General features: G+C 43.1%; 1 protein-coding gene across 3 annotated transcripts in view; it reads left to right on the forward strand.

Moving 5' to 3' along the window:
* Positions 1 to 22,555, forward strand: part of FYN (FYN proto-oncogene, Src family tyrosine kinase) — a 144,237-nt gene that overhangs the window by 74,269 nt on the left and 47,413 nt on the right. For 2 of the 3 annotated variants that reach the window (XM_062632500.1, XM_062632502.1), the window contains exon 3: positions 12,986 to 13,120. The exons of the other annotated variant lie outside the window; for it this stretch is intronic. The gene's annotated coding sequence lies outside the window, so the exon portion shown is untranslated. The remainder of the gene's footprint in view (positions 1 to 12,985; positions 13,121 to 22,555) is intronic. 3 annotated transcript variants of the gene reach the window in all.

Below are 22,555 nucleotides of genomic sequence, written 5' to 3' on the forward strand. Positions count from 1 at the left end.
TAAACCATATCACCCAAGGCCTCGTCCAGCCTAGTCTTGAACACTGCCAGGGATGGAGCATTCACAACCTCCCTAGGCAACCCATTCCAGTGCCTCACCACCCTGACAGGAAAGAATTTCCTTCTCATATCCAATCTGAACTTCCCCTGTTTAAGTTTTAACCCATTACCCCTTGTCCTATCACTACAGTCCCTAATGAAGAGTCCCTCCCCAGCATCCTTATAGGCCCCCTGCAGGTACTGGAAGGCTTCTATGAGGTCTCCACACAGCCTTCTCTTCTCGAGGCTGAACAGCCCTGACTTCCTCAGCCTGTCTTCATATGGGAGGTGCTCCAGTCCCCTGATCATCCTCATGGCCCTCCTCTGGACTTGTTCCAACAGTTCCATGTCCTTTTTATGCTAAGGACACCAGAACTGCACACAATACTCCAGGTGAGGTCTCGCAAGAGCAGAGTAGAGGGGCAGGATCACCTCCTTCGACCTGCTGATCACGTTCCTTTTGATGCAGCCCAGGATACAGTTGGCTTTCTGGGCTGCAAGCGCACACTGAAGCCAGCTCATGTTCATTTTCTCATCAACCAACACCCCCAAGTCCTTCTCCGCAGGGCTGCTCTGAATCTCTCGTCCACCCAACCTGTAGCTGTGCCTGGGATTCCCCAGGTGTAGGACCTTGCACTTGGCATGGCTAAACTTCATGAGGTTGGCATCAGCCCACCTCTCAAGTGTGTCAAGGTCCCTCTGGATGGCATTCCTTCCCTCCAGGGTATCAACCGAACCACACAGCTTGGTGTCATCGGCAAACTTGCTGAGGGTGCACTCAATCCCACTGTCCATGTCAGCGACAAAGATGTTGAACAAGACCGGTCCCAACACCAATCCCTGAGGGACATCACTCGTTACTGGTCTCCAGCCGGACATTGAGCCATTGACCACAACTCTTTGTGTGCGGCCATCCAGCCAGTTCTTTATCCACCGAGTGGTCCATCCATCAAATTGATGTCTCTCCAATTTAGAGACAAGGATGTCATGTGGGACAGTGTCGAACGCTTTACACAAGTCCAGGTAGATGACATCAACTGCTCTACCCCTGTCCATCAGTTCTGTAGCCCCATCATAGAAGGCCACCAAATCGGTCAGGCAGGATTTCCCCTTAGTGAAGCCATGCTGGCTGTCACCAACCACCTTGTTGATTTTCATGTGCCTTAGCATGCCTTCCAGGAGAATCTGCTCCAAGATTTTGCCAGGCACAGAGGTGAGACTGACTGGTCTGTAATTCCCCGCGTCATCCATGTATTTACCGATTTAAAATGAAATGCCACTGGTGCTATCAAAAAAGGTCATACTAGGTTCTGTTATGGCTTTGAAAAAAAACCTTTTTAGTGAAAGCTGTCTGTGAAAAGGGTATTGTGTGCTGCCAGTGACTAAAGAGAAATCAGAGGTGCAGTTTTCACAAAGGGTGCTGTAAATTTTATTGTATTTTCATCTAGATCTTGAGGTTTCCATGCTGATTTTAGGAAACCAGCATTTCAGTGTAAGGAGGCAGGTGTATCCTCCTATGCACAGCAAAAGGAGCTGGTGTGCCAGCGGTCTTGTGGGTGAGATAGGAACTTCATCTACACCTCCCTAGTCTATCACCCTTATTATTAGACAATTCTGCCTTCTAGGCAGACAGATTACTTCATATTTTCATTCATTAATGATGTATCAGACAGCTCCTCCCCTAAAAGCTCGTCTCTTCTCTTATATTCACAGACCACATGCAACCAGCAGCATGTAGCTGCCAGCTGGCACTCTGGCATTGAGTGCAAGCTGCTAGCCCTTTCTGCATCTCCTGCTGTCCCCTCTTCCCCTCTCTTCCCAGCTGCTCGGCTCACCTGCCTGCTTCTCTGTGTCTTGGATTGCATCAATCTATCAAGTCTCCACGTGTCCTGTTCTCCTATCCCCTCTCTCCAAGATGAGGTGACCCCACTTGTAATCACAGAATAACAGAATGGTGAGAGTTGGAAGGGACCTTAAAGCTCATCCAGTTCCAACCCCTTGCCATGGGCAGGGACACCTTCCACTACACCAGGCTGCTCAAAGCGCCATCCAACCTGGCCTTGAACACTGTCAGGGATGGGGCAGCCACAGCTTCTCTGGGCAACCTGTGCCAGCGCCTCAGCACCCTCACAGGGAATCATTTTTTCCTAATGCAGCAGTGCTTGTGGTTTTGTTATGGAAATAGTAACCTCTCAAATTACAGTACTTCTTGTTGTGAGGGTATGCTCAGGGGTGACTTACATTTTAGTTCCAGGTAGAATAAGTAGAGAAGAGGAAGTACTGGGGAGAAAATGAGCGAGCTGCGCCTATGAGCAGGAAGGTGTGGGTTGGCTTCAGTTTCAGGTTTTGTTATCAGGTGCTTGGCACAACGGCTTTTTTGAAATCCTTCTCCAGTTTTCTGTGCGAGAGTGATTATTATCACATTGCTAAAGATTAACTCTATTCTTGGTCTCCAGGCATGCTCTGCGGTCTGGGAAAGGGAGTCCAAATTAAATCTCATGATAGAAGGGGAAAATCCACATTACCAGTCTCCAGCTTGCCCATTGCAGGCGGGTTGTGGCTGAGAACAGGGAAACAAGAGATGGACAGGATGAAAAAAAACATAGCCAGGAGAAAAGGAATAAAGGAAACTCTCTTGAGTCATTGTTGTGGTTTAAACCCAGTCAGACAACTTGTTCACTCACTCCCCCCTTTCTTGCCCTCCCCCTACTCCCGGAGGGACGGAGAGGAGAATCGAAAAGAATGCAACTCCCCCGGGTTGAGATAAGAACAGTTTAGTAACTAAGGTATAACACAAACCACTAGTGCTACCACCAATAATAATGATAAAGGAAGTAACAAGGGAAGAGAATACAATACCTCACCACCAGCTGACCGATAACTCGCTCCCCCCAGCCTGACCAAGCACTGACTGATACCTCCTCCAACCCTGCAGTCCTAGACCTTCCGGGTAACTCCTAGTTATATCCTGGGCATGACGTGCTGTGGTATGGAATACTTCTTTGGTCAGTGTCCTGTCTCTGCTTCTGTCTCTGAGGACAGTCAGTTTGGGTCAGGTGTCCTGTCTCTGCTTCCTCCTGGCTTCCCCTGCTCCCTGGCAGAGCATGAGGCTCACAAAGTCCTTGGCCAAACCAAAACATCATTGTTATCAGCTCTGTTCCCAAGCCGAAAGTCAAAACACAGCACTGCACCAGCTACCGAGAAGGAGAAACATGACTGCTACTGCTGAACCCAGGACAGTCATTTATACATAAATATATAACCCTTGAGCGCTTAATCTACTCTTGGCAAGTGGTGTCTGATAACTAAATTTCTCTCTTCCCTGTTCCACACCCTCCCAGCATCTTCAGAAAGGCCATGTGACAGGAATAATAAATCATATCATTTTAACAAGATACAATGGAAATTATAGATTAAAAGTGTTATAGATGCCTCAGTAGAAAGAAACTGGATGTCCCTCGGATGACTGAAATATATTGTTACTCACACTGTTTTCAAGAACTTCTGGAATTATTCAGGCCCCTCCACATACCACTTTAGCACAGCACTTTTAAGTAAACCAGTGTTAAATTCATCGAGGTCTTGTTGCTCCTACCACTTGAGGACAGCCAGGGCCTGATAGTGGGAAAGCTGAAGCTTTGGGGGAAGTCTGGATCTAATCTTTACTCTAGGTCTCTGAGCTGGAGCTACATGCTGCTGTTTTAAGGAGAGAGCTAGGAGCTCAGGCCAACACATGCAATGGTGTCCTGTTCCGTTGCATGCAAGACTAATCAATTTGGATGCCTTTGGCTTTGGAGGGGAGAGATGTGGGTGAAAACCGTAGGTGCTTGTATGCTTTGGGCAGCCAGGTGTCGGGAAAGCCAGTGTCAGCTAAAGGTGTAGAAACTCTTGCCCCTCTGTGACCTCCCTGCTGCAGCCAGAGGCAGGTTTCAGGGCTCTCTTGGGGATGAGGGGGGGCCATGGCAGGGCTGTGCTCATGCAGGCTGAGAAGAGAGGTCATTGTACAATGACTCAGGTCAGAACAGGAGGAAAACCAAGAAAAACATAAGTAACTTATTTCAAGGGGTAGTTTGTGAGCAGAACAGTGACTTGGGACGTGGTTCTTGTAGGTGCTCAAACCAAGCACACAGCCCATTAGCTGCTGCAGGACTGGTGCATCCCAGAACTGTAGATGAGGACAGCAACCAAGCTGGATAAAGCACTTCTTTTCACTAGAAAGCGTGTGGAAACTTCTTTTAGGTCTCTCAGTAAACCCTGTCAAACCCGGCACATGACTGTCAACAGAACTAAGAGCTTGTTTGCCCTAGAAGGTTGCCATCAGTAAATCTGAGTGTAAATTTACAGCACCTGACTACTTCATAACAGTTCCTTGAATATGGAATATGTTAATTTGTGTATAGTATGCATTGAATATGCAAAATGTTGCTGTTGAGTAGAGAGTGTGCACTGAATTTCCTCCTAATGCTAACTGTCCATGGTAAGCTACAATTTACCAAGCAGTTGTTTGGCATTTCTTGCATCCTGTCTCTCAGCTTTACCACTTGGATTAGAGCACAAGTTCTAAAAAAGCAGGAAATTGAACCATGCAATTTCCCTGCAAAATGTATACCATGCTTGTGTTACGTCAATGAATTGTTGCACTAGTTTCTAATAGGAGTGAGAGGAGGCTTTAGATAAGTGCAGCAGGTCTGCATATGACCTGGCAAACTCCCAGATCACTGGGGTTAGAAAGGGCCTCTGGAGATCATCTACCCCAACCCTCTGCTCAAAACAGGATCAACTTAAAGTTGGTATCTAATGTCCAGCTGGGGGTTTGAGTATCTCCAGCAATGGAGACTGACCTGCACATCTCCTGATCCTTGTTTGTAAGTATAAGGTCCAGCACAGTGTTTTCCGTTGTCAGCCCAGTCACCGGTGTTAGGAATGAGTCTCCTGGATTACTTGATTCCTGCTGATTCGAGTTGGTATTTTCTGCCTTTTCTCATATTTAATGTACCTGTGGCTGCTCATTCTTTGTGCAAACTGTTTGGTCATTTTCCATGATTAAATCTTCACACCCCCTCCTGAAACTGTGTGCTGTAGAAAGCAGTTCACAAAAGAAAGCTAAGTGAAGCTTGTACAAAAATGAAACATGTAACCCACCTAATGTGTTGGGGTTTATTTCCTCCCGTTTTCTCACGCTTAAATGTAAAATAAGCATTTTACTGTAGGAGCCAGGCAAAGGCTAATTTGCCTCATTTGAATGTGAAAAGGAGCCCACATCCGTCCTGTGCCCTACAAAGAATGCAGAAAGACTTTGCAGAGAAAACAGATGTACTAACACGTATCATTTGTTGTTGGGGGAAGGGAGAATCCAGTGTGCTACCTTTATAGCAGTGCTGAACTTGCAAGAAAACGAAAGCACCAGCATACAAAATATAGTACCAGGAAGCTGACAAAGTTAGGACTGCTTGCTCTGCTTACATTTATGCTCCTGGCATCCAAAAAACTGCTCTGAAAAAATATATACAAAAGAAAACATGTAACCACATTTTTCACGCTCAAGAAAATCTTCACTGAAGATGGTTAAGTGCCCAAATGCAAACAAAAAGCAGAAGCTCCAGCCCAGCCTTAGGGAAATCTGCATTTCAGAGGCAGTGTTGCCTTGCCAGAAAAGCACACTACTGACATCATAAACAAAACAAACATAACTCTTAGAAGTATCCCTTGATTTTAGTTCTATTTTTAATTCCCCTACCTCTCTAACACATAAATATGAAGAGTTAGTCCTGTCATCTCACCAAAAATGCAGAATACAGTGGGTTTTTAATGGTTTTAATGTTTTTTAGTGGTTGTCTATCTTCCATTCTACAGCAGCACTGAAGATTATAAAGAACAAATGAACTTTTAATGTTATTTCTACAGCTATGGGATCCAGTTCAGAATACGGTTCTTTCCTGACCCATCTGTTTATCCCTTCCGAAGAACTTCAGCAATGAGCACTTGGAACTTACCAGTCAGCTTGTGAATCCACTGGTGCTCAGAACTCCCCAAATTCAGCAACCTGTGTGATGCAGATTTGGCCCTTGCAGAATAGTCTCTGCCAGTTTTTAGCTTGCAGACAGAAGGTAGTTGCATATGGCCATTTATAATTTATTATATACATGTATTGTCAATAACAGTAATAAATAGGGTAAGTGTAAGAGAATGCTTTAAAGTCTCCTCTTAAAAGGCTACCTTAGACTTCCTAAATTAAAAACTGGTTTTGGAAAAGCAGATAAGTGAAGCATAGCAGTCAGGGGTTTTGTTCAGAAATGGTAGCTGGGTAACATCCCTGGATGTGTGCAGTGCTTTGTGAAGGTTGTGCTGTTTCCCTAAATGCAGCACAATGGCCATTTTCTGACAGTCTGCAATACTGAGGTTCAGGACTACAGCAAAGTCTCTTCAAAATTGACGCTTCCTGTTTGATATACCGCTTGCATCTTTGGAAAGTGTTTTAAAACTATGGCATTGACACACAAATATCCAGTCATGGACCAGACAGGCCCAATAACCTTGAAAAGAGAAATTTAAAGCCCACTTACTTACCTAAATCACTTATGTGAATGTGAATGCAATAGAACAGCTTGAGGTGTTTGAATCACAGTTTAGCTGCAGGCTTGTTTTGTAGGATTAGGGTAAATAAAATCCTGCCCTTGAACTAATGTCGTGTATTGGAACAAACATCTTAATGCAGTACACTGCAGAAGGAAGGAAGTGGAATAGAAATTAGATCACTTTACTTTCATGTATTATTTCTTGTAAGTGTAGTCTTCTTACGTATGGAATACACATTTCCTGTTATAAAAATATTGTAACAGCCTGCAGTAGCCAGACAGCAGATAACCTACTGTTGCTGAAAACTAGAGTCCAGATGGAAGTGTTCAAAGCCTGCAAAAGATTGGATCTCTCATGGTCTGAAAAGATAGTGAGTGTGAACTACATAACTGCTGTGATTGTCATAACAACTGTAGCTTTCAATATGGAAGAAATAATAAAATTTGACTATTCATACAAATGGCAGTGTAAAGATATGAGTACATTTGGTTCTTGCTTTTTCTTTTAAAATATCTATGCATTTAGACAGAATCATGTGGGGATCTTACCCTCAATTATTCATGTGCTTTAATCTTAGACTGCAGGTGCTTTATTTATCTCTGTCTACAGTAATACAGTTTTGCAACCCTATCCTGCAAGTTGTCTCATAGCACCTGTAAGTCCCAGCTGCATTAACTGCATTATCTCTGTGCTGTGATAACAGCCACAGAGGTGGGAATCGAATTTAATAGCAGAATCATCAATCATAGAACAGTTTGGATTGGAAGAGTCTTTAAAGATAGTGTAGTCCGACACTCCTACCCTTGGCAGCGACACCCCCTACTAGACCAGGTTGCTCAAAGCCCCATCCAGCCTGGCCTTGAACGCTGCCAGGGATGGGGCAGCCACAGCTTCTCTGCACAACCTGTGCCAGTGCCTCACCACCCTCATCATAAAATATTGCTTCCTATATGTCCAATCTGAATCCACTCTCTTCCAATTTAAAACTGTCGCCCCATGTCCTGTCACTGAAGGCCCTACTAAAAAGTCTCTCTCCATCTTTCTTTTAAGCCCTCTGTAAGTATTGAAATAAGGTCTCCCTGGAGCCTTCTCTTCTCCAGGGTGAACAACTCCAACTCTGTCACCCTTTCTTCATAGGAGAGGTGTTCCAGCCCTCTGATCATTTCGTGGCCCTTCTCTGGACCCATTCCACAGGTCCAAGATCTTGAACTGGGGACTCCAGAACTGGATGCAGTATACCAGGTGGGGTCTCAGAAGAATGGAGTAGTTGAGGAGAATCACCTCCTTTGACCTGCTAGCCACATTTCTTTTCATGAAGCTCAAGATACAGTTGTCTTTCTGGTCTGCAAGTGCACATTGCCGGGTCATATCTAATTTTTCATCCACCAGTACCCCCAAGTCCTTCTCCACAGAGCTGCTCAATTCCTTCAGCTCCCAGTCTGTACACGTACTGATGATTGCCCCAACCTGAGTTTAGGATCTTGCACTTGGCCTCGTTGAACTTCATGAGGTTCACAGAGGCCCACTTCTCAAGTCTGTCAAAGTTGCTCTGGATAGCATCTCTTCCCTCAAGTGTATCAGCTGCACCAATCAGCTTAATGTCATCTGCAGACTTGCAGAGGACGCACTCCTACTGCCTATGCCATTAATAAAGACACTGAATAATAAAGATAGTACCAGTACCAGTACAGACCCCTGAGGGACACCACTTGTTACTGATCTCCATTTGGACATAGAGCCACTGACTGCAACTCTTTGGATAGGGCCATCCAGCTAATTCCTTGGCCATCCATCCACCAAATTTGTATCTCTCCAATTTAGAGACAATGATGTTGTATAGGACTGTGTCAAAGACCTTACAGGAACCAAGATATATAGTAAATTTTTGTTTTCATTAAAACCGCCTTCTTCTTCCTAGTATTAGAAAAATGTTTCAACCATACTATTGCATCATGTTAAATGCTTTAAAAAATAAAACATGACAGCATAAAAATTCAAAGAATTTCTTAGGACAGAATTATTTTTGATCAGCCTTTGTCCTCTGACTTTCTAGAGTAACAATTCCAAAGTTACCTTTCTGGATGGTTACACAAAGGAATAAGACACCACATGCTCCAGGGACTATGTTGCTCTTAAAGCCCTTATTCCTTGAACATTACAACATTTACACAGGTCCCGACATAGCTGAAAAAGTTCTGCAGCAACTGGTGGTCAGCCAAACTGTTGACCACAGGTTGTGGCCACTGTTTGGGAGCAGGTCACATGAAGGGTGATAGATGAAAAAGGACTAGAGTCTGCTTTTTAATTTATGGAGGAGCCGTTTGATGCTCTAGATGAAGTAGTCTGAGTGGCTGTAACCCATGATCACTCTTCTTTCAGAGACCGTGCTTTTTATGGACATTCAAAATGGTAATTTTTATCTCTTCATTGTGGTCAGAGAGCAGATGCAGACTTTTATTGTGGCACAGTGACCCACACAACTAGCTGCAGAAAAGGGAAGCAAGAATCCATATCTTCATAAGACTTTCTCTTCTTGGAAGCAGTCCAGGCACACAGAAAGAGGAAGCCTTAAGGATCTCATCTGGGTTTTGCATGATACCATTACAGACAATCTGTCTGCATGAACTGATGGGGAGCTGGAGGAATGGGAGAAAAGGAAAATTGTGAGTAGCAGAGGTGGAAGCCTATCTTAGGAGAGGAGATAAAAGAGGGTGGAGGGCATGAGCTTGGAATTAGTTTCTTTGTTATGTCTTCAGTACATAAAGTTGAGGGACAAAGCACATTCAACCCTTGTATTTTCCCTTATGAGTTCTGAAAAACTGTACCATTAATGTGTGGGTTTTTTTCTTCTCCCATTATACAGAAGTTATTTCAGAAGCAACAGTGATCAGGCAGAGAAGAAAATCTTTAGTTTACTCTTTTATTCTCACGATAGTCATAATGGCTTCCTTGATCTGGTTTCCTACCATAATTCATCTTCCCATGGAAAAAATATCCCCAGCATCTGTTCTTGCTATCCCTGTGCAGAAAAATCAGTGTTGCCTTCGGTTCTCCCCCATCAGCCTATACAGCTTCAAAGCTGCTAGAGATTGGGCATTTAAGTGAGTGGCAAGGCGGGAAGGTTTATCCTGACAATCATATTGAAATCGGGTCCATGAAGTCCCCTGAATTTTAGAAGAAAGGGAGAAAGGAAAGAAGAGCAGTTTCCTTTAAGGTGAATGAGCTATGTTAGGAACAATTTTGAATGTACTATGGCCATAAAAGACTGAATTACACTGTTCATTAGACATAGAACAGATGTTTTGTGCATGTTCTGTGCAAAAAGCCAGTTATATATACAAGTCATGTAAATTTAAGCTATAAATTAAATGCTCTGTATACATCCAAATGATACTTTAAAAATGCTTGTCTTGGTTCTCCCATTCTTGGACAGCACATGTTAGTTTTGCTGCTGAGAGGTGGGCATGTGTTTGGCTAGGTTTTTTTGTTGTGCTTTGTTTTCTCTTACTGCTTTCTTCAGTGAGGAGATTGGGTAAATCTCTTTTCTGGTCTCTCCTGAGATCAGCACATTCGATCTGCCTGCGTCCAAAAGAATTATGTCAAAGCAATTGCTTGTATTTGTTTCTTAGCGTGTTCTCCGGCAGCACTGTCGCTTGAGGGTCAAACTGGAATACATTAAGCTGCAATTGGGGCAGAAACGCAGCCAGCCTCAGGTCAATGATGCCTCTTGAGATTTGCAAAAGTGACACTTCTGGGGTTCATTGCATTAACTTCCATAGCATTTCTGCATCTGCTCTGGGTGACTGACAAAGGTAGATGGGATGGTTAGTCTCACATTCTCCCATTTAATTCTTGCTCTGTGCGTCTGAAGTAAAAGGACAATCCTTGCATCTGCCTTATTTCTTATTATTTCAAACAGATTTTTTAAATCCATGTATTAAGTCTGTTTGCTTTTATGTAGTTTCCATCATTTTCCAACCCTAATGATTCTATGATTTTCATTTAGGAAGATTACCACAGTTACTTCATCTGTAAAAACACATTTGTCGAGTCTAGCCTATGTGATCCTTGTAATGATACATCTTTTGACATAAGCAAGCCTTTACAAGGCTTAAACACACAGTTGCACATGCGCTTAACAGAACATCCTAATGATGTAGGATGTAGCTGGGGTTGTGCCAGAGGAAGAGGAGAAAAATGCACCCAGGAGAACAAAAAGTATTAAGATGCAAAATTGCACAATTCAAAGTGTACTTTTGCAGGCTCCAATTCATCTTTTATCAATAGGTCTGAAACCTTGCTCTTGATCAGCTTTCCCAAACTTTTGGTCTCTTAGTGACTAAAGAGTTGCCAATCACAGTTGTGATTCTTGAGATCTGTTGGTAGTAATACCAAGCACAGCAGAGACCACGTGTTGGTGTGTCTGTGAACGCATGTGCACTCATATATATACACCACACTTGGACAGGCCTTTTCCCTCCCAAGAATTTTCACAAGCTTTCCTGCTTTAGTTCAGTCTGCAGAAGTTTTGCACTACAATAGCTTATTTAAGATGAGATGTTTCTGTTATGTTTGTAACATTTCACTGAGATTTTTCTATTCTATGTATGTGTGTTTGTGTGGGCATCACTTACTGAAAGTGATTCCCGCATGGCTTTTTCCCACTTGTTGAACAGAATAATATCTGTATGATCATAATTAAATATAATGAAATGTTTGCGTGAAATAATGCCTTCTAAATCTCTGGAATGGCATATGTGAACCAATGCTGAGCTGAAGTAATGGAGATTATTTTATCTGTTTTATTTGCAGAATTTACACTGCAGCATTCAGTCATAAGTGGGTTCATTCTAGAAGCTTAAAATAAGCTGATGCCAGAAACTGGCACAAATCAAACGCTTCCCAACCTTCCCTGCTTTTGCACATTGACAGGATTAATACTTTCTGGCCAAAGGCCCAGGTTAAGATAGACAGCACAGACAAAAGCTTGCACTGCGTCCTTAAAAACCACCAAACAAATACTGGCAGGCTGTGGGATAAAGCAAATTCAGTAGCCGAGGACCCCCACTGATCGCATGGTCCTTAGAAGCCCACCTGCCAGACCCCCTTCCTGGGGACGCAGAGGCAAAAGCTTTCTTGGCACCACCCAGTTCCCTTGGCAGGGTGAAGGGGAAGGCGAAGACAAATGAATATCCCAAGGGAGCTGGGAGGTGCCTGTGGGAGCAGTGTTCATGTCCGCTTACTTGTAGCACTTACTTGTGACACTAGCTTGTTTTCCTGAAGAAGGTAGCTAGTCCATCAGTCCATGCCAAAAGTGTGAAGTTGGGAGAGGAAGTGTCTGTCAGGTATGGAGGACTCCTTCCCTTACTCTCTGATTCTCTGAGGTCACCTTCTGTGGCTGGAGGATCTTGGAATGGGTTCCCAGGCCGGTCCTTAGGACAAGATCCCAGTAGCAGGCAGCAGATTAGAAGTGAATTGCTGAAGCAAGGAGTCGCAGGTGCTCACTCAATGGCAGGGCTGTAATAACCCCCGTTGGTTTCCCGAAAGTTGTTTCCTTGCCGTCTCAGAGTGAGGAGATTTGCAGTGAGGCTTTGTATGGAGGTACTTCAGAGGTGGCTGCCTGCAGATCCTGCAGAAGATGGACAGTTGAGTGTCAGCCATACTTAGATGGCACCCCAGCCCCAAAAGGTTGGGATTTCCCCTGGAGATATTTGTAGGCCATGAGCAGGAAGGCTGCTGGGATTACTCCCCTGAGAGGGGAGGGTTTCTTAATGGAAACACAAAGCACTGTCTGATGCAGTGACTACTCACCTGACCTCCAGCTTTATGCAGACAGTAGATCTCACCTGCAAGAGCTCCTGCTTTATGCCTAAAACCTCAAGCTGCATGGGTGTGCATCATTTTTAAATCAAACACAGTTTTTTTCTCAACTTTGCAGTACATCACAGCCTGTGTTGTAAAGGGTTAATTACTGGTTAATTGCCCATAGCAGATTATTGCTGGAAAAGCAAAACAAAATTGCTTGTTCACAGTCTGAATTGGATTAGTTTCCAGTCTCAGTGCTTTTTCCACCTTTGTTAGATTAGAGCCCGCTGTTATAAAATTTATTCCCTGTATGAATACTCTTATACTGTGAACAAAATAACAAAATTCCCTTTAGGCTCTTTGCTTATGACAAGGCCTTCTGCTACCCAGTGTCTTCAGTGCTTTAATCTCTCTCCCCTGAACACTCTTCCGTTTTTTCCAACACTTTATTTGAAAAATGAAGCAGACGAACCTGATATGTTATTCGTGGAGCACGGGATCCAGAGCCAAATACAGCATCACTGTAACCTACCTACTCATCTTTTCATTTTCATTTGTTTGTACAGCTGAGGCTCGCATTAGCCCTTTTGGCCACAACCTTGCGTGGGGAATTCATGTCAAGCTGATTGACACCCAGGACCCCAGGTCTCATATTCAGTCTCTGCTTTGGAGGATAGAGTCCTCTCTCTCCCTCTCATCCTGTAAGTACAGCCTGTATTCTATATTCTATAAAGGCGATTCTGCACTTGGCCATTTCAACACCTAATGTGGTTTCTCCCACTTTCTACAGACCCCAGTTGCTTTGTGTCAGGCTTTTCCTTTCGTTGTTTGTGTTTTCGCTGTCCCCAGTCTCGTATCTAACCATAATGATTTAACTTTAATCCAGGTCACTGATAAGTCTATTAAATCATAGAATCATAAAATCATAGGATAGTCAAGGACCTTAAGATCCTTAAGTGCCACAAGTTCCAACCCCCCTGCCATGGGCAGGGAGCCCTCCCACTAAACCATGTCACCCAAGGCTCTGTCCAGCCTGGTCTTGAGCACTGCCAGGGATGAAGCATTCACAGCTTCCTTGGGCAACCCATTCCAGTGCCTCACCACCCTCATAGTAAAGCACTTCCTCCTTATATCCAATCTAAACTTCCCCTGTTTAAGTTTGAACCCGTTACCCCTTGTCCTACCACTACAGTCCCTAAAACAGTAAAGGGATACCTGTAGGAACCCAATAGGAACACATCTGTTTGCTAATAAATAGTTTTCCACTTACAGTTACACTTTGGTTTCCTTCATTTATCAACTTTTTAATACATTTATTATGGTTGTAGACTCAGAAGTATCTTCAGTATAAAGTATGTCTGAGATTTGTGCCTGACCTCATACAGTGCTGTCCGCTTACAGAGTCCTGCTTTCCATGCACAGATGGAGACACTCCATACAAGCTTCAAAGTATTCAGTTTCTTCATAAAGGTGTTCTACAGAACAAGTCAAATGACTTAGATTTCTAATACTGTCAACGAGGCTGCCTTTGTCAAGTGAGCTTGCAATTTTTGCAAGAAATTACTTCAGCATAGTTTAGCAGGATCTCTTTTCCTTAAAGCCAAACGTATTTACTTTAGATATAGAGCTTTTTATATAGATATATTACTATGTATATTTATATCATGAACTGAGTCCTGTGTTGGTCCTGTGCAAAATACTGGAAACTGCCAACTGGCTTGTAATTGCTTTTACCCTTCTTAAATTGTGGCCCAAAATGACTCTTCCTCCTGCCCCTGGTCCTTCCCCAGGGGCCCAGAACTGCTTTACGTGCAGCAGTAGCAGCTCTAAAGCTAGATATCTAAAACCTTCTTCAGAAACAAATCTGAAACACCTAGAATCATGCATTGGCTGCTTAACATCCCCTCTCCAAGGGCTGTTGTGGTGGAAAGTTGTTTCATCATCTTTGTAAACAGATCATACGACCTTTTACCTGTGTGCTAAACAGAAATATTTATTTAGTAACTTCTGCTGCTGTCCTATTGTTGTGAATGATTCTACCACTTTTATTATTCAGGATATGTCTTTCATAATCGTCTTAGAAAAATAAAAAATTATATATCTGATTCTATCTGCCTTAATTTTTTCTAGTATCTTCTTGCTTCTTCTATATAATCTTTATTTTAGCTTTTTTACTTGTTACTATCTTTTCCCTTTTCCCCTTCATGTGTTGGTTTTGTATATAACATTTTGTATGTGTTTTCACTTCCCTGGTAAACCCAGCTGCTGAGTTTTTTCATTGTGTTATTTTTATCTAGCTCAGTCTTCTTTTTGTGGTTCTAACATTGTAGGCATTTAGGAAATATCTTAAACTGTTCCCAGACACCATAAACTTTCTGTACGTTCTGCCTTCATCCTGATTTGACTCCCATTCACTATTGTTTGGTGACATTGCCTCTCAGAAAGTATGCACTGTGATTTTAATTTATGCCAATATGAAGAGTGTATGTTCATATATTGCATAAAATGTTACTAATCTGGATTTGATTGCAGACAGTGTTAGTTATTTGCACAGAAAGTGTCGGTCCTTTTCACTCTAAACAACCAGTAACCTTCTGGTTTATGACCATTTCCTTCCTACTGAGACCAAGTGTACAGCAGTGATTGTCTGGCTTCTCTGCTAAATCGTGTATGGCTCGCAGGCATTTCAGGTGTAGCTACATCATACAACCAACAGTAAGTTTTGCTTCTGCCAGCACTGCAGCTCCTGCCTGTTGCTATTTCTGGCTGACTCAAGGAGCATGTCAACAGGTCCTGCTGCACTTGGCCTGGTGGGGTGACCACTGTGGGGCTCAGCTGTGTGCAGTGGGGTTTAGCTACATCCCACAAGCTCTTCACATTGTGGTCGTTGTCGTTTGAAGTGCTCTTGAATTCTGCGTTCCTTTTGCTGCTGCAAGGCCTACCTTGTATATGACTCATGTAGTTAATTGAAAAGAGCTTTAGTTCACAGGGTTAGGAAAGACGATCTTTCCTTTAAATTGGGAGCTAAGAGCTTGTCATTTGTAGCCTTTTGGAAAGTACATAAGGTCTCCAGCATAAATAACACAAAGGGTTTTTTTACACTTGTTGTATGTAGGTATTGAAGAAGCCCATCATCCTGTGGGCTGCAGCAATTCCAGTGGTCTGTAACAGATACCAACTAATACCCCACCATAGGTGTATTCATAAAAATGCAAGATTACTGACTTCCAACTTGTCAGTCACTCAGACAGATGTCATTTGTGACATACAGGGCCTGCCAACTCCCCTCTTCCATTTGGACTTCTTAAATCGGCTGCAACATTTTTTTAAATATTCTAATGATCTAAATGTCGCTATTATTTTTCAGAGTATTATTTTGCATTGCTACTCTTCAGGCAGAGGGTTTATCCGGTTTTTAGATGCTTGTAATTAGCATATAGGCAACTGAGAAGAGTCATCTTCTTACAGCCTCTGCTTTGGTGGATGTTGATGTCACTTGATATCATGGTTTTCTGCTGAATGTACTTTTGGTTGTTTATTTAACCTGACTCACCCAGCCAGCCTGGCTTACAGAGTATGCATTCATTCCCTATCAAGAAGTCACTTTTCCTTTACAACACAAGACTGATGCCTGTCCCCTGTGCTGTTCACTAGCTGTTAACTTCATCAGACTTCAGTTCTTTGTCCTTTTGTGCTAGAAAATGGAGAGGAAGTGCAGATGGAATCTCCAGATCTCCTGAATTGTTGACAGTTGTGTAGTCTGCAAGCTGTATCAGAAAACAGTCACCTCCAGTGAAACCCTGCCTGTCTGCTCCAGATTACCGTTCAGTCCTGTACTTGTCTTTGTGTCTTAAATACAAAGAAACAGAAACCTCTGTTGATTTCCTCTCCTTCACACACTGCTCTTTTTATTCTGCTGATGAGGACGGTTGGAGCCATCCTGAGGGGCACTTTGGGTCAGTGCTTTACAACTGCTCTTGCTCAGACAACCAAACTGGGAAGGGCACGCAAGCAGGGTGAGGGGGAGCTCAAACACCGTCAAAATGTTGTCACAGCATCCAGCAGATGTGTATTTGCTTGGTCATACATGTACTATGGCTTGTGGACCACCTGATGATTTATGAGCCCCAGTGCTCTCTGGATCACCAGTCAAGGAACACCACTGTAGATTATCCTTTGTGCTAGGTTGAGCAACTATTCACTTGGGCAAACTTCCACACTCTGTCCTGTGTGACTAACAGGATCATCAGGTGGAGCTTTAGAGCTTTGCAAATGTACCTGCATTCACAGGTCAGTTTTAAAGCACAGTTTATTCACCTAAGCATATGAACTCGGAGAAAGAATGAAAAAGGTAGTAAGAGAAAAAAAGAAATCACACTTCCTTTGGCTCGTGGGGAGGGGCTATTAAAAAATGTTCGCAGATGCTGTTTTGGTTATTCAGTGAAAAATAGAAAGCCAGACTAAATCCATTCTCCTGACCAGATGCGATGCCAGGCTTGACAGATACTTGTCTAGCTTTCACATTGTCTTAGGCAATGAATTCCAGGTTGTTTTGCTGTCTGCAGTAGAAAGGATTTTCTTCCCTAACACCTTGCCTAAATATCTGGTTTCCTTTTAGTCCATTATTTCAATGTGACTTCCTGCTTAGGCTATGAAGGATTAAAGCAGAACTTCCTGTAGCTGCGCTGAGGAGATTGTTCCAGCTTTAAGCTAAAGGACCAGGCTGTGGACCTATAACTTAAGAGTCACTACACATGGCCATCTTTTGCAGATCATTCCCTGAGCAGTATGTGCAATGACCTCAGTTTGTAATGAAATCAAATTATCTCTTCTACTTGCCCCCAAACATGGCATAAAGCTTAAAATGTGCCATATGCTTAGTGATACTTAGGTATTTTGATCAGTGGCCCTCTAGGTGATTGCTGGCTTCTTTAGGAAAATGCTCACTAACCCAACAGAAAGTATTTTTCATGGCTGACATCTGATCCCTTTTTAAGCCCTATCTTCTCTGGCTAACAGAAGGGATCTCCCCTCATGGTTTTCCCTACCATCACCCCTTTTTTAAACTCCAAGTCCCAAGTCTTGAAGTACCATTTGTGTTCTTCCATGTTGGCTCATTTTCGTTCAGAATGTGACTTTCCAATTGAAGCAGTGCAGCCACTTAGGAGTCAGGGCAGGCTGTGGAATTAATCACAAAAAACAAAAATTCATCAGTCCTACAGCCGTGTACACTGACGCAAAGACAAAGAGGATAATGCATTGAGAAGAGAAGGCATCTGACAGTGTTGCTGCTGCTGGTATCTTGAATGCTGATATCTTTTCAAGAGACAGAGGGAGACAGGAAGAAAGAAAAACAGAAGAGCAGTCCTGCTGATTGCCCCATCCCAGTTTGTGTAGGTCATTTATTTCTAGGAGCATTTCTCAGCTTTTTGGCACTAGGGACTGTGTGTGTTTAAAAGAAGAGACTGAACATAGACTTCCTAGAACACACCCCTGGTGGCATAGATGCATCCTGTGGCAGCACAGAATTGGATGATATGGGGACCTGCAGTTTGTAGGGTAGTTGGCAAAACAGAGTTGAGAATCACTTGTCTTGGTGGCCTCCTGGTTAGACTGTATGCTTCAACACTGTCACACTTCTGTAAGAGGGAATGCAAGTTAGGACCTGTCTCCTTCCATGTCCAGTGTCCAGGTTGTTTTTCACTACCATCTCAGCCTCCCACTCTTGTTTTCCAGATTTCAAAATCTCCGCTAAAAATGGACTAGATGGTAATGTGTCATCTTTATAATCCTGAAAAATTCATCTCCAGGCAGTATCCAATTCTTGCCTGCCCGGTTAACATGGTTCAGCTGTGTGCCTCTAAAGGTATTTTCTGGACCAAGAACATCACTTACATATTACTCACTCTGATGGGTTGTCCTTGGCCAGTAGATAAGGCCCCACCCAGACACTGGCTCACTGCCCCCTGGCAGGATGGAGAAGAGAACTGGAAGGGCAAGAGAACTCATGGGTTGAGACAAAAGCAGTTTAATAAGTGAAGGAAATAAAATGAAAACAAGTGATGCAAAGGCACTCACTCACCACCTCCCACCAGCAGACCCATGCTCAGTCAGTCTTTGAGCAATGGCTATTTTCAAAGAATTTAGCTTTTACTGCCGAGCACAACATCATACATTATGGAATACCCCTTTGGTTGGTTAGGGTCCGCTGACCCAGCTGTGTCCCCTCCCAACCTCTTGCGAGCCCAAGAATCTACTCACTACAGGGACAGAGTGAGAAACAAAGAAGGTCTTGATGCTGTGCAAGCTGTCCTCAGCAATAGTTAAAACATGGGCGTGTTACCAACACTAGTTTGGTCACGAATGCAGCAGTGTTCAAGCTGCTGAAGAAAACCCCATCCAGACCCAACACGTTTACCTAAGTTGTGGTACAGAAGCAGGCTGCCATACACTGAAACCACAGTGGCAACAGCTGGGTTTAAGAAAACAGGTCTCATTAGTGGCACCTTTTTATATGTGTGTAAGTGTAGGCAGAGTTTTCATGTCTTCCCGTTACTCATACAGTCAGTACCTTCAGCACTCTGGTTGCCCACTGGTTTTTGTCACCATGTGGTTGCCAGCTTGTCTCGGGTCTGTACCTGTAAGCAAGCACCTTTGCCACTGCAGCTGAGACTGCAGTGATGGTGAGAAGACTGGGGATTTCTTCGTGAGCTGGCCGCAGCCGCATTTTCACTCTTATTTAGGAAGGAGAGTATTTTTTCCCAAATGTAACTGAACAAATAAGAAATTTAAAAAACACTTCTAAAATATTAGTAGTAGCAAGCTAGGTGAAGTGAGAACCCCTTTGAGAGGGAATGGTTTCTGGAATGGTCTCAAAGTAAATAATCTGATTTGAGACTCAGCTTGCTCCCATTTCCTTGCTGCAACATCCTCTGGGTTCTTCAGTCACAAAACACAAATCAGACAAATCAGACAAGGCAGAGAAGAGGTTAGTTTCATTTGTGCATGAGCAAAGAGGGGTGGGAAGAGAGCAATGGAGTTTTATGAGAGAAAATCTCTCTGTATGCCTCTTACATATTCCACAGAGCCAAACAGTCAAAACTTCAATACCACTCCCTTTGCCCTCTTTCTTCCCTGCCCATACCAATTCACATTTTGCATTCTGTTCCATGCCGCTCCCATACTGAGGATCAGACGAACACGCATTAATCCTGGATAGATTCTAAAAATAAGGATTGGAAGAAAAAAAAATTAGAGCAGTGTGAATCGACCTGCAATCATCTTTCTGTTTTCTTAATGGGGAAAAAGAAAGAGGAAATCAGAGGAGACACTGTTTCACGTCTTCTCTTTCCAAGATAAAATTATTCTGGCATTTGCAGCAGTTGTTCTCTTGAATGAGGATTTTTAATTTATATACTTAAAAGGCACTTTAAAATTTAGGCGCATTAGCTCAAAATGCTTATGCAGACCATCCACCCACTCCACTCTGTGCATGAATAGAGCTACCACAAGCAGCCTGATGAAGGAAGAATGTAGCTTGAAATCACGCTATTGAATTTACATGTTGTTTTCGTGTGTTACTCAGAACCAAGGATAGACCCGTCCTTTTGAGGGAATTTAATGGTAGAGTAAGCAGTGTATTTACTCTGTGTAGCTGCTGCCTTTAGCTGTTAATTTCAAAGCTTCCTTTAACTCATTTTAAGCACAAAAGAAAAAAACAAAAGAAAGAAATAAAGAAATTCTAAGTGCAGTTTTGAGTCTGACTTTCTTTTTGTTTTATGAACGTAAAACCTGCAGGCTTTCCTTCTCAAGTCAGCTTCTTTCCTCTAAATTACAAGTGAAGTTTAGATGGTGGTGGTAAAAGAAAACCTCTCAGAACTGATCTTCCTGCGCTGCATTTTTCTAGGGCATCTTTTTTTTAAAGTAATAAAAGCCCTCAGACAGTACAAGGCGTAACTCGGCTGCTGTTACTTTAAGAGAACAGAGGGTGAGATTCTGTTTTAATCACTTCTCATGTTTTGTTCTGGTTTGGTTTTGCTGAAAGGGGTATATCACAGAGAGTGAAAAACAATTCACTGCTTTATTGAAAAAGATGAGGCCATGACATTCACAGACTTGGCTGGCAAAGAATCTGTAGAAAACTGTGAAGGTGGCGACATGTGCTTTTGTGGGCAGTTTGGAGGGTTTGTCTCCTCTTCTTGCATCAGGTTGCACTGGGGAGCTTTCGGTTATGGCTGCTCGAACAGCCACGTTGTGCTAATGCATCTTCTTGTGGCCTTGCCAGTGACCAGTCAGCTACCAGCCACTCCCACCACCACAACTGTACCTCAGATAAGCACCACACACATGGACACAGTTATTGTCCCTCCTGCCTCGATGGAACACTGGTTTACTTTTTCCTCTCTCGCTTGTAATAAATAGGTTGTATAGATAGATATATAGATAATAAATGTATTGTCTAGATTTTGATAAATCTCTTGCCAGAGAGGGACCGTATCCCACCAGCAGGACGATAGATCTACTTTGAAGACATTCAGTGCTCTTTCTTCCTGGCATTCAGTGGCCACCTGCCCTGCCCCATGGACAGCTGTGCTCACAACCTGTGACAGAAGCTAAGGATCTGGTTGCAGTTCAATGAAAATCTTCAGCATGCACCTCCCCTGCACTGGTCCTGGCCTCCAAGGCTGGCTGAAGCTAAATGGGCAAGAAGCAGCTCAAATCTTCATCTTTCATAACTGACTTTTAGTTCAGGTTCCAGAGGGGCCAAGGAGGGAAGGCAACCGTAATGCTATACTTTGCAGACATGTGTTACAACTTAAACATCGTCTGTAGTGTCAGGAAGCTGTCGTTTCCAGGGCTGCATTCTCAGTTACTCAGTAAGTGGGGAGGAACAGCAGGGCAGAATATGGCACTTCAAAGCGCCTTGCAGGGTCTGCTCTTCTCATGGCAACTGCTTCTTTTCTCAAATCCCTTTTACCACCATTGTAGAAGACTTCCAAAGTAACTTTATGCAGACAAAAAACAATAGTAAGAAAGAACACTCATTGCTGTAAAAGGCATTTGCTTTGAGCCAGAGCTGTACTGCAGCAGGAGCTCTTCTAAGACTGTTCTTCCTACTTCTCCAGCCGTGGATGTCCATTGACACTAGGCAGTGGCCTGACTTCTGACTGCTGCAGACAAACAGGCAATTAAACTGCTGAGATTTTTTTCTGCTCAGCCCACTAAAGCAGAGTCCAGGAGTGAGGTGTTAACTGACTCTCTTTAAAAAATCAAACAAATGCAGCTCAGACATTTCTCAGTTCTGTTTTCCTCATGAAAATGCTGTTTCAATGTAGTCATTGATCCAGATGCATACTTGACTTGAAGTTTTGCCTGGTGTTTCTGGCTTTTTGTTCAGGAATACCACATTGTGTATGTGAGAGTTCCTGCATATCTTTAATAGTCAGAGGACATCAAGCGGTAGTACTGTATCTTCTCTGATGCAGTATGACAGTTGTGGTGCACATGTAGATTTGCAGGCATTCTACATAAATCTCCAGTCTTCAGCCTCTTTTAGCGCTGAAGCAGATCTATCACACTGCAGTAAAATTCTATTCTTTCAAGACTGGGCTGTTAGTATAAAAGTTATATGTATCTGTATAGTAACCCACAGCCCACATACCTGAGAAATAATGAATAACACCCTAGAGTTAAGATTATTTTTAAGTATTTGTTGCATCTTTCTGACCTGTTTTATGATTCCTAAAAATTGTGGAATCGCTGGTCAAGCTGGAGTGAAGGCAGTCCTCTAAAAGGTCCCAGAGTTAATAGATAATAATAGTGCAACAATTGTTGCTATTTTATTCCATCTGTTTAATTTGAGTTGGCTTGAAACTGACACAGAATTAATTCTGGAAATCCGAAATGCTCCCATCAGCATATTTATATGTCAAAGAGAGGTCAGCAAGCAGACAGCATGAGAATTACTGACCTATATAGGACTAATTTTAAGTGCCCACCTTCGAATGCCTTCCTAATGATATGTAACAGTCAAAGTGGGTGAGCAAGACTTTTCTGAAAATAGGGGGTTTTAACGTGTCTCAGGCTTGTGTTTCAAAATACGTGCTCCACCAGTTTCTCTAGAGAGCTACTAATGG

Source organism: Pezoporus occidentalis, unplaced genomic scaffold (genome assembly GCF_034315485.1).
Source record: "Pezoporus occidentalis ecotype Australia unplaced genomic scaffold, CSIRO_AGI_Poc_V1 ctg39, whole genome shotgun sequence".
Lineage (NCBI taxonomy): Eukaryota > Metazoa > Chordata > Aves > Psittaciformes > Psittacidae > Pezoporus > Pezoporus occidentalis.